Source organism: Heptranchias perlo, chromosome 2, assembly GCF_035084215.1.
Source record: "Heptranchias perlo isolate sHepPer1 chromosome 2, sHepPer1.hap1, whole genome shotgun sequence".
Lineage (NCBI taxonomy): Eukaryota > Metazoa > Chordata > Chondrichthyes > Hexanchiformes > Hexanchidae > Heptranchias > Heptranchias perlo.
In genome coordinates, this window is record NC_090326.1 from 166,415,244 (window position 1) to 166,425,761 (window position 10,518).

A 10,518-nucleotide genomic window follows, 5' to 3' on the forward strand; every position below is an offset into this window, starting at 1 on the left:
CGGCCTAGGTGGTGACGTCTTCCTTCCTGCAATCCCCCACAGTATAATCTCCACTTCTAACCCCCCATACAGAGATACTCTCCCCTTCTAACACCCATACAGAGATACTCTCCACTTCTAACCCCCCATACAGAGATACTCTCCCCTTCTAACCCCTCATACAGAGATACTCTCCCCTTCTCACCCCCCAAACAGAGATATTCTCCCCTTTTAACCCCCCATACAGAGATACTCTCCCCTTCCAACCCCCATACAGAGATACTCTCCCCTTCCAACCCCCATACAGAGATACTCTCCCCTTCCAACCCCCATACAGAGATACTCTCCCCTTCTAACCCCCCATACAGAGATACTCTCCCCTTCTAACCCCCCATACAGAGATACTCTCCGCTTCTAACCCCCATACAGAGATACTCTCCCCTTCGAACCCCCATACAGAGATACTCTCCCCTTCTAACCCCCCATACAGAGATACTCTCCCCTTCTAACACCCCATACAGAGATACTCTCCCCTTCTAACCCCCATACAGAGATACTCTCCCCTTCTAACCCCCCATACAGAGATACTCTCCCCTTCTAACCCCCCATACAGAGATACTCTCCCCTTCTAACCCACCATACAGAGATACTCTCCCATTCTAACCCCCCATACAGAGATACTCTCCCCTTCTAACCCCCCATACAGAGATACTCTCCGCTTCTAACCCCCATACAGAGATACTCTCCCCTTCTAACCCCCCATACAGAGATACTCTCCCCTTCGAACCCCCATACAGAGATACTCTCCCCTTCTAACCCCCCATACAGAGATACTCTCCCCTTCTAACCCCCATACAGAGATACTATCCCCTTCTAACCCCCCACACAGAGATAATCTCCCCTTCTAACACCCGATACAGAGATACTCTCCCCTTCTAACCCCCCATACAGAGATACTCTCCCCTTCGAACGCTCATACAGAGATACTCTCCCCTTCTAACCCCCCATACAGAGATACTCTCCCTTTCGAACCCCCCATACTGAGATACACTCCCTTTCGAACCCCCCAGACAGAGATACTGTCCCCTTCTAATACCCCATACAGAGATACTCTCCCCTTCTAACCCCCCATACAGAGAGACTCTCCCCTTCTGATCCCCTATACAGAGATACTCTCCCCTTCTAAACCCCCACACAGAGATAATCTCCCCTTCTAACACCCGATACAGAGATACTCTCCCCTTCTACGGCCCCATACAGAGATAGTCAACCCTTCCCTGACCCCGTACCGAGATACACTCCCTTTCTAATACAACAGACAGAGATACACTCCGCTTCTAACACCCCAGACAGAGATACTCTCCCCTTCTAACACCCCATACAGAGATACTCTCCCCTTCTAACACCCCATACAGAGATAATCTCCCCTTCTAACCCCCCATACAGAGATAATCTCCCCTTCTAACCCCCCATACAGAGATACTCTCCCCTTCTAACACCCCATACAGAGATACTCTCCCCTTCTAACACCCCAGACAGAGATACTCTCCCCTTCTAACCCCCCATGCAGAGATACTCTCCCCTTCTAACCCCCATACAGAGATACTCTCCTCTTCTAACCCCCATACAGAGATACTCTCCCCTTCTAACACCCCATACAGAGATACTCTCCCCTTCTAACACCCCAAACAGAGATACTCTCCCCTTCTAACACCCCATACAGAGATACTCTCCCCTTCTAACCCCCCATACAGAGATACTCTCCCCTTCTAACCCCCCATACAGAGATACTCTCCCCTTCTAACACCCCATATAGAGATACTCTCCCCTTCTAATCCCAGATACAGAGATACTCTCCCCTTCTAACACCCCATACAGAGATACTCTCCCCTTCTAATCCCAGATACAGAGATACTCTCCCCTTCTAACACCCCATACAGAGATACTCTCCCCTTCTAACCCCCCATACAGAGATACTCTCTCCTTCTAACCACCCATACACAGATACTCTCCGCTTGTAACCCCCATACAGTGATCCACTCCCCCCTCACCCCCCAAGCAGAGATGCTCTCCCCTTCTAACCCCCATACGGAGATATTCCCCCCTTCTAACCCCCCCATACAGAGATACTCTCCCCTTCTAACCCCCCATAGAGAGATCCTGGGCGCTAAATTGGGCTGTGTAGCACCCATTGCTTGAGTGCTACATGGCCTCTCCGACATCCAAGGTGGCGTCTTTGATGCGCACGCAGGTTTCCAACGTGATGTGCGCCAGACGCCATCTTGGTATAGGAGATAGCGCAGGCGCAGATAACGTATGGTGGAATCATGTAAGGTAGGGAGAAAATGGCTTTAATCAGTGTGCAACGCTGATTTAAAGTGATAGACACCATTTTGCTACGTAACGCTCAACTCAACGCACGGTCTTAACCATAACCATCTGAACGTGTCTTAGAGTGCCTGGAGGTCCCCCCTCAGGTGCTATTTAAAGGGACCATGCAGGATTTACAGGTTAGTGGCTGGATTATTGCTTCAGGCTGCTGAGACATTTGTAACTATTTTGGAGGTCTGCTAGACTTCAATACTAGGATGCGGGGACATAGTCTAACATTTAGAGCCAGGACGTGCAGGAGTGGAGTTAGGAACGGGTTCTACACGCAAAGGGTGGGAGAGGTTTTGGAACGCTCTTCTGCAGACAGCAGTTGATGCTAGCTCACTTGTGAAAGTTAAATCTGAGATTGATAGATTTCTGTGAACCAAGGGTATTAAGGGATATGGGGCTAAGGCGGGTATATGGAGTTAGGTCACAGGTCCACCATAATCTCATTGAATGGTGGAACAGGCTCGAGAGGCTAAATGCCACTGCTACATGCTGCCCCTTGATATGTGCCACCTTCGCTGCAAGAAAGCGGGACGTGTGTCTGGGTGATGTTCCTGTAATGGTTGAATAGCTACCTGTGTGTGTGGCCTGTGATTTGTGGGTGGGCGGCTTGAAACAGTGGTAATGTGTAAGGGTGAGAGGAAGCATCTGATTGGAAGAGTTGAGTACTGATGGAAGGAGTTTGTTGGTATGTGGGTGATGGGGGTGTAGTGCGTGGTGCAGTTGGTAGGAGACGCCACTTGACAGTTGACCTCACTCACCTTGACCACTCATGTCAAAGCATTGAATTTCTTCCTGCACTGCATTCATGTTCATGTTACTGTGCGCCTGGCATTGACTTCGTCCCCCGCTGCCTCCCACTGCCTTCTGGAAATATGTCTGGAGGGCCTCTTGCGCCCCCCCCCCCCCGCCCCCGCCCACCCCCCCGCGGATATAGGATGTCCCTCCTTCTGTCCACCTCTTGCACCAAGGTCTCTAATGCATCAGCAGAGAACCTTGGTGTATGCACTCTCGCAGGTCTGGTACCAACTCAGATCGGCAGATTGGTGAGGTCTGGCGTGCAGATTGAAGGATGTGGCATTTTGTAGTGCGCAACCTTTATTCAATGTTTTAACAAAACTTATCAGTGTGCAAACATAGGGATGGGACCTGCATCTGTGTTTTATGTTTGTGATGTTTGATCTCTGTTTAAACTCCGTGCAGACAGCAGACTGTTATTTTCAGCAAATAACAGGTACTAGCTACCTTTAATAGATTTCGAAGAAACATCCTCCCTTTAAGACATTGCGCTCCCTCTGGTGGTGGAAAGTGCAAATTGCATTGATTCCACGTACAAGGCCTGGAATGGAACGCTGATTGCAGGTCAGTCCTCGGGTGGGCCGAAACTGGGGCCTGCCTGCGCGGCGGCCATTGGGCGCGGGGTAATAGCACATCACACTACCTGCGCCCAAAAAAGGCCTTTCCCAATTTTTCCCCCACTCTCCCCTTCTAACCACCTATACAGAGATACTCTCCCCTTCTAATGCCCCATACAGAGATACTCTCCCCTTCTAACCCCCCATACAGAGATGCTCTCCCCTTCTAATCCCCCCATATATCGAGATACTCTCCCCCTCAAATCCACAGAGGTACTCCTCCTCTACCCCCCATACAGAGGTACTCTCCCTCTAATCCCTTTTACACAGGTACTCTCCCTGTTACATCGCACCAATAGAGGTGTCAGCCACGGCTGAGTGGGCAGCACCCTCGCCTCTGAAGGTTGTGGGTTCAAGTCCCACTACAGAGACTTGAGCACACAAAGTATATTGAAGGCTGTGATCGATAGATTTTTGGACTCTAGGGGAATCAAGGGATATGGGAATCGGGCAGGACAGTGGAATTGAGGTTGAAGATCAGCCATGATCTGATTGAATGGCGGAGCAGGCTTGAGGGGCCATATGGCCTACTCCTGCTCCTATTTCTTATGTTCTTATCTTCTTATACAGGCTGAAAATCCAGTGCAGCACTAAGGGAGTGCTGCACTGTTGGCGGTGTCTTGCAGAGGTGATGTCTGCCCTCTCGGGTGGACGCAAAAGAGCTCATAGCAGTATTTTGAAGAAGAGCAGGGGAGTTCTGCCTGGTGTCCCGGCCAATTTTTATCCCTCATCCAACATCACTGAAACTGATTGGCTACACATTTCCTACATTACAACAGTGACTACACTTCAAAAGTACATAATTGGCTGTAAGGGGCTTGGGGGCATCCTGAGATTGTGAAAGGTGCTATATAAAAAAATGCAAGTCAAGTCAATTCACAGAGATTCTCTCCCCCTCTAAATCCCTTCAATTCATAGAGGCACTCTATCCTTTTAAACACTCCTCCCACTTCACAGGTCAACTGACTCAGTGCCGACCCAGAATCGACCCTGGCACCTTTTGGTTTCCATGGTTTAACATTAACCGAGCAGTAGCCCGACCTCTACTGAGCTTGATGGGCTAACTGAGCTGTGAAGTTCACCATATCTTGAATTGTGGACAAGAACCAGTGCCTTGCTGTTCAGTCCCAGAGTGTTGGATCACCAATGCTTGAACTGCTTCCAACGGCTTTTTCTGAAATAAACCTAAATGTCTTTCCACTTAAGACTGTCTATAATTGTACATACCTCGTGCAGGCCGTGGCACCTCTAGTGAGTCTTGGGTCATTGAATATTCTGCCATTAAAAAAAGGAGAAGGTCTCAGTGCTCACATTATACATCAATGAAAGTGCTAAATGCAGCTAGCTGGTCATGTACAGTAAATGTGCCTCATAATGTAGACAGACAGAGCCCAGATCTGTGACTCGCTCTCTATTCTACAACATTCCTACCTGGGCCTATTAGAGATGAGTTTACAGAATATCTGTTGGGTTTTTAATGGGGGTTGTTAGTACTTCTTAGTAAAAGAACTTGACTTGAATGTGTATATAAAAAGTGTAAATTTAACACTTGGTGACTTCCCACTGTGAATTTCTGGTGTTGGATGTAGTTTTCAAAGGGCTGCACCTAAACTTTGACGGGATGCAGCCAGTTAAAGGTACACTTTGAGCCTTTCCTAAGGTTTTCAACAGGGAAAATAGTCGCAGCCAAAATACATACATATGAAAATGTCAGACAGGAAAAGGCCAACTGGTCCGTCTAGCCTGTTCCATGCTTTATACATCACAACCAAGACATACCCTACCCACTAGGTGCCATGTAATCTGCTGGAAAACGTGAAAGGCCAGATAAAAAACCCAAGCCCTATTAAGGAGGCAGAGAAAAAATTGGAAAACTCCTCTCCGATCCCTCTAGGTGATTGAAACTAATCCAAGGGACCAGAACAAGGGGGCATGACTTCAAAATTAGAACTAGGCCATTCAGGGGTGATGTCAGGAAGCACTTTTTCACACAAAGGGTAGTGGAAATGGAACTCTCACCCCCAAAAAGCTGCTGAGGCTGGGGGTCAATTGAAAAATTTTAAGACTGAGATCGATAATTTTTTGTTAGGTAAGGGTATTAGGGGATATGGAACCAAGATGGACGAAGTTAGGATACAGAGCAGCCATGATGTAATAGAATGGCAGAACAGTCTTGAGGTGTTGAATGGCCTACTCCAGTACCTATGTTGCATTGACCATGACTTATATTACTTGGTAGCCGCCTCTTGTACAACACAATCTCTGCCCTAGCTAGGAACCGGTCCAGCTCATTTCAAGACTACGTCTATGCTTCCATCACAAGATGGCACAGAACAGAACGGAATAGACCCAAACTGGAGGGGGAACTCGGAAATTATAAGCCTCACATTTCCTTTGGAGGAGGCTGCACTGAACATCCTTACACGGGGAGAGTAGGGGAATGTGCAGCTGCAGGTCTCGCTGAAGCTCAGGACTAGTACTATCCAGTTCTCATATCTGATGCCTCATCTCATTCACTCCCACACAACAGCAGACAAATACCACATGCAATGCTGCATTGCGAGCTCTGTATGATGTTGAGTCTTGGAACATTTTAACTTGTCCCTTTTTCTACCATTGAAGGCCTTCCATCAATGCCAGTGGCGCAGAGAACGTGAGTTCAAACCCCACCACAGCACTTTGAGAGTTTTAATTCAGTTTTTAAAAAAAATCTGGAAATAAAAAGCCAGCATCTGTAAAAGTAACAATGAAGCAAAAAAACAACTGGTTCACTAATGTCCTTTACGGAAGGAAACCTGCCGCCTTTACCCAGTCTGGCCTAAATGTGACTCCAGTCCCACATCAACGTGGTTGACTAACTGCCCTCTGAAGTGGCCTAACAAGCCACTCAGTTGTATCACAGGGATGGGCAATAATTGCTGGCATTACCAGCGTCATCCACATCCCGAGAATGAATATTAAAAAAATACAAGCCCAAGCCCCTGGTAAGTATTCCAGGCATCTTTACCTCTTAAACATGTGAGAGGAATCTACACGGGCATTAAGTTCGAGCAATAAATTGTGCTGTAGGGAGTCGATTGTTTGGGCAATCCCATTGACCAGAAAATGTCCCCATACATCTCTTTTATGAGTGGCTTTTGAGATAATTGTTCACGCTCTCAGTTCCTTAGTGACTTTCGCCTCATGTATATATATGAATTTGTAGTATAAATTGAACTGTGTTGGTGTGTTCGCCTAATAAAATAATTAACTTCTTCCTGGTGCTAATTCTTCAACAGGACCTGTCTGCGCTAATCCCCTCACCCTGTCCTTTCCCCGTTTCATTTTTCATTATTGTTACTGAATTCCCGATCAGGGGAAACAATCTTTCACTATTTACCCCTTAAAAATCTTTTATAATTTTGAAAACCTCTATCACTTCTTCAAATTCTCTCCACAAGTGAAAAGGCCCCAAATCTTGTCGTAACCTGTAGCCTGTCAATCCTGATGTCATTCTAGTAAATCTCGGCTGTATCTCTAATAGCCTTCCTTCTGCGTTTTTAAGTTTGTACGAGTTGGATACTGCGTCATTTAATCATACTGAACCATCGCTGTACAGAACAAATGGTACAGGCAGTGGGACTACTTGTCCCGCTAAGATAACAATGTTGGTGCCCAGTGACACCACTTCCCTCATTTGATGAACCTTGCGTATAGTTGATGTGTATGTTCCTAATATCCCAGGTGCCTTCCACCCCTACTGCTCAGCACTCACTTCACTGGGCACAGAGTAGGACTCGCGATTCTGTGCACGATACCATGCGGGCTCCAGCACCCAAACTACTCTAGTAGTTGTAGCACATGGGTCTCACTATCAACCCCACCTTGTGCAGAATCATAGATGAGAACCAATGTCCTGGTGCTCTGTAGCACAGCACTTTTGAACATCAATGTGCCCTGCTGCTCTGCCACCTTCAAACCACATTTTTGGAACGTAGTCTGTTGAAAAATTTTCTTATCTCTAGTCACTCTGTCATTCTCATAGCGACATCATTTAGGTGGCCTCATTAGTATTAAGGCCCGGTTACCTAGACCGGAGTCATCCAGTGAATCTGCATCGAATATGGCAGAGATATTTCCAAAGCCTATTAAACAGAGAATAAAATGTATTCAGTACATGCCTTGTACATCAAAAGCCCTAAACACTGAGTGGTTCTATCAAAATTTGAATCTCGTAACGGGGAACGAGCTCTTACTGCTTGTCATTTTTAGATGATTGAAGAGATTATGGGTTTGAAGAAAATCAAAGATTTGGATGTCTACAAGGCACCTAGGCGCCGTGTGACACACCCAAGACTCCTCCAATCACCCTCACTGCTCCCATCCCCCAGTGTTGCTGCCTGAGCTGAGGGTTGGATGATTACAAGAGGTGCGGATGTGGGTACCATCTTGACAAACTGAAGGCAAGCCTGAAGCGCGCGTCAACCCGAATTCTCGCTATGAACCCCAAATGACGAAACTCCTTGTCTAGGAGTATGAATCTGTGAATATACCCCTTAAAAGTCTTGCAACTCAAACCCTCTTATTTTTGTCATAGAATCATACAGCAAAAAAAGAGGCCATTCGGCCCATCGTGCCTATGCTCTTTGAAAGAGCTATGCAATTAGTCCGATTCCCCTACTCTTTCCCCATACCCCTGCAAATGTTTCCTTTTCAATTTATATATCCAATTTCCTTTTGAAAGTTACTGTTGAATTTGCTTCCACCGCCCTTTCAGGCAGTGCATTCCAGATCATAACAACTCACTGTGTAAAAAACAATTCTCCTCATCTCCCCTCTGGTTCTTTAGCCAATTTTCTTAAATCTGAGTCCTTTGGTTGCCGACCCATCTGCCAGTGGAAACAGTTTCTCCTCACTCTATTATTTCATGTAATTCCATGAGTTAGATGACTTCATTAATATTAAGGCCTTGTTACCTTGTTGTAATCGGTCATCATTCTCCAGTGAATCGTCAATCAGGCTAGAATTGAGATTTGGTAAGCCTAGTATTGTACAGAGAAGAGAATCACTCAGTACAAATTTAACACTTCAACTAAACACTACTATCAAAATTATGAATGTAATCATATGAAGGAATACATTGGGTTGCTGTGGACAAATCTTACATACAATTCCATAGAATTTACAAAACAGAAACAGGCCATTCAGCCCGACAGATCTGTGCCGGTGTTATTGCTCCACACAAACCTCCTTCCACCTTACTTCATCTAACCCTATCAACATATCCTTCTATTCCTTTCTCCCTTGTAAGATTCTCAAAATTCACAGATCCCCCAAAATTCGGAGAAAAACCCTAAAGAAAATGACTTTGGACTCTTTTCTAACCATTTCAGGGTGATGAAATGTATTGGGCCTAACAGAGGCTGATTCTAGGTCAAGAACCAAGATTTGGTATTTTTAAAAAAAAGGCATGTTTGGGCTTGAAAAGGAAAAGGCTGCAACAGGAGTTGGGATCAACCTCTGTGATAGACGGTTTGAGTATTGGAGTTAATCAAACTGTCTGGGGAACTGTGTGACCTCACTCAGCCCCTATCAGACATTTACATTCAGACAATAGACCCACGGAAGAGCAGTCCCCACCCAAATTACAGGACCCATCCAAAACATGCATAAAACAAATCCAATCACCCCACTCCATGGAAATTTCAGGCCCAGTCAGGAAACTCGAAACCTGAGCACAATGACTACAATCAAGCAAGAGCTCAACAACTCATGAAACCATCCCGAAACCACTTCACACATTCATAAACTAGTTACTCTTAACGAGCCAGCCAAAATCTTACAATAAACCGGGTCAGATTTGGTGTGTAGATAAGGAGGCTTTAATTAGTATAATTGAAGGCCCGTTTCCTCAAGAAGGCAGTTCAGCCAGGAGTTCGACAGCTCGGAAGATGACAGTTCAACAAGGCGAGGGGGCAACAGAAAGAAGTTCAACAGAGAAGGTCAGCAGCTCTAGAAGCAGGCCGACACACAAGAAGAAACCAGAGCAACAGCCCCAGTGACCATCAGACACCTCGCGGCAACAAGGGCCTTACGAAACAACCAACCGAATATTACCACCAACCAACCAGGTAATATTGGGCCACCGCGACCAAAGAAAACCAACTCGGGAGAAAACCGAAGATCCGCAAAGTGTCCACTCTACAATCTATTCCTGACTTACCTCTGGGTAAGTTTTCTACTCAAAAGACTCTAAATCCTATCCCTTTACGAAGAAAAGTGAGTACTCACCCGATAGATCCAATACGCACCCTACCGCATCAGCGGACTCGCGAAGACTGACCAGCTACGCAGTTGAAGTCCTCCATCACCTCCGGGGTATGGCAGACACCAACCAACACATACAGCGAACCCCGAAATCGCGAACCAGCTCAACTGCCAAGGATTCGTTTGGTGAGGATTATCCCTGGTCCCTTAGAGCCCAACTTAGCTAGTAAAGTGGGATTGGGAGGAGTGGGGTATCTTTCTACTCTAATTTCCCTCGTGTGTATCAAAGTGTTCCCCATTTTATTAGAGTGTTAAGATTGTTGTGTTATATTTCCTCTCTTGAATAAAGATCAAAGTTTCTTGCACCAAAACCAGTTGTCTGCTGCACTTTTGTCACAAGGTCTAGAACCAAGGGAGTGGGAGCAATTCGAACCGCTCAGAAGTCAGAGGTGAAGCTGACACACACCACCACCCCCTACACCCTCATGTACTTTTCAAG

General features: G+C 46.4%; 1 long non-coding RNA gene across 2 annotated transcripts in view; it reads right to left on the reverse strand.

Moving 5' to 3' along the window:
• LOC137334641 (uncharacterized) overlaps positions 1 to 8,754 on the reverse strand; it is a 31,431-nt gene extending 22,677 nt beyond the window's left edge. For both annotated transcript variants that reach the window (XR_010966196.1, XR_010966195.1), the window contains exons 1-3: positions 8,729 to 8,754; positions 7,841 to 7,897; positions 5,001 to 5,048 (exon numbers count right to left, since the gene is read on the reverse strand). This is a non-coding gene — a long non-coding RNA (uncharacterized lncRNA). The remainder of the gene's footprint in view (positions 1 to 5,000; positions 5,049 to 7,840; positions 7,898 to 8,728) is intronic.
• Between the last annotated feature and the right edge of the window lie 1,764 nt (positions 8,755 to 10,518).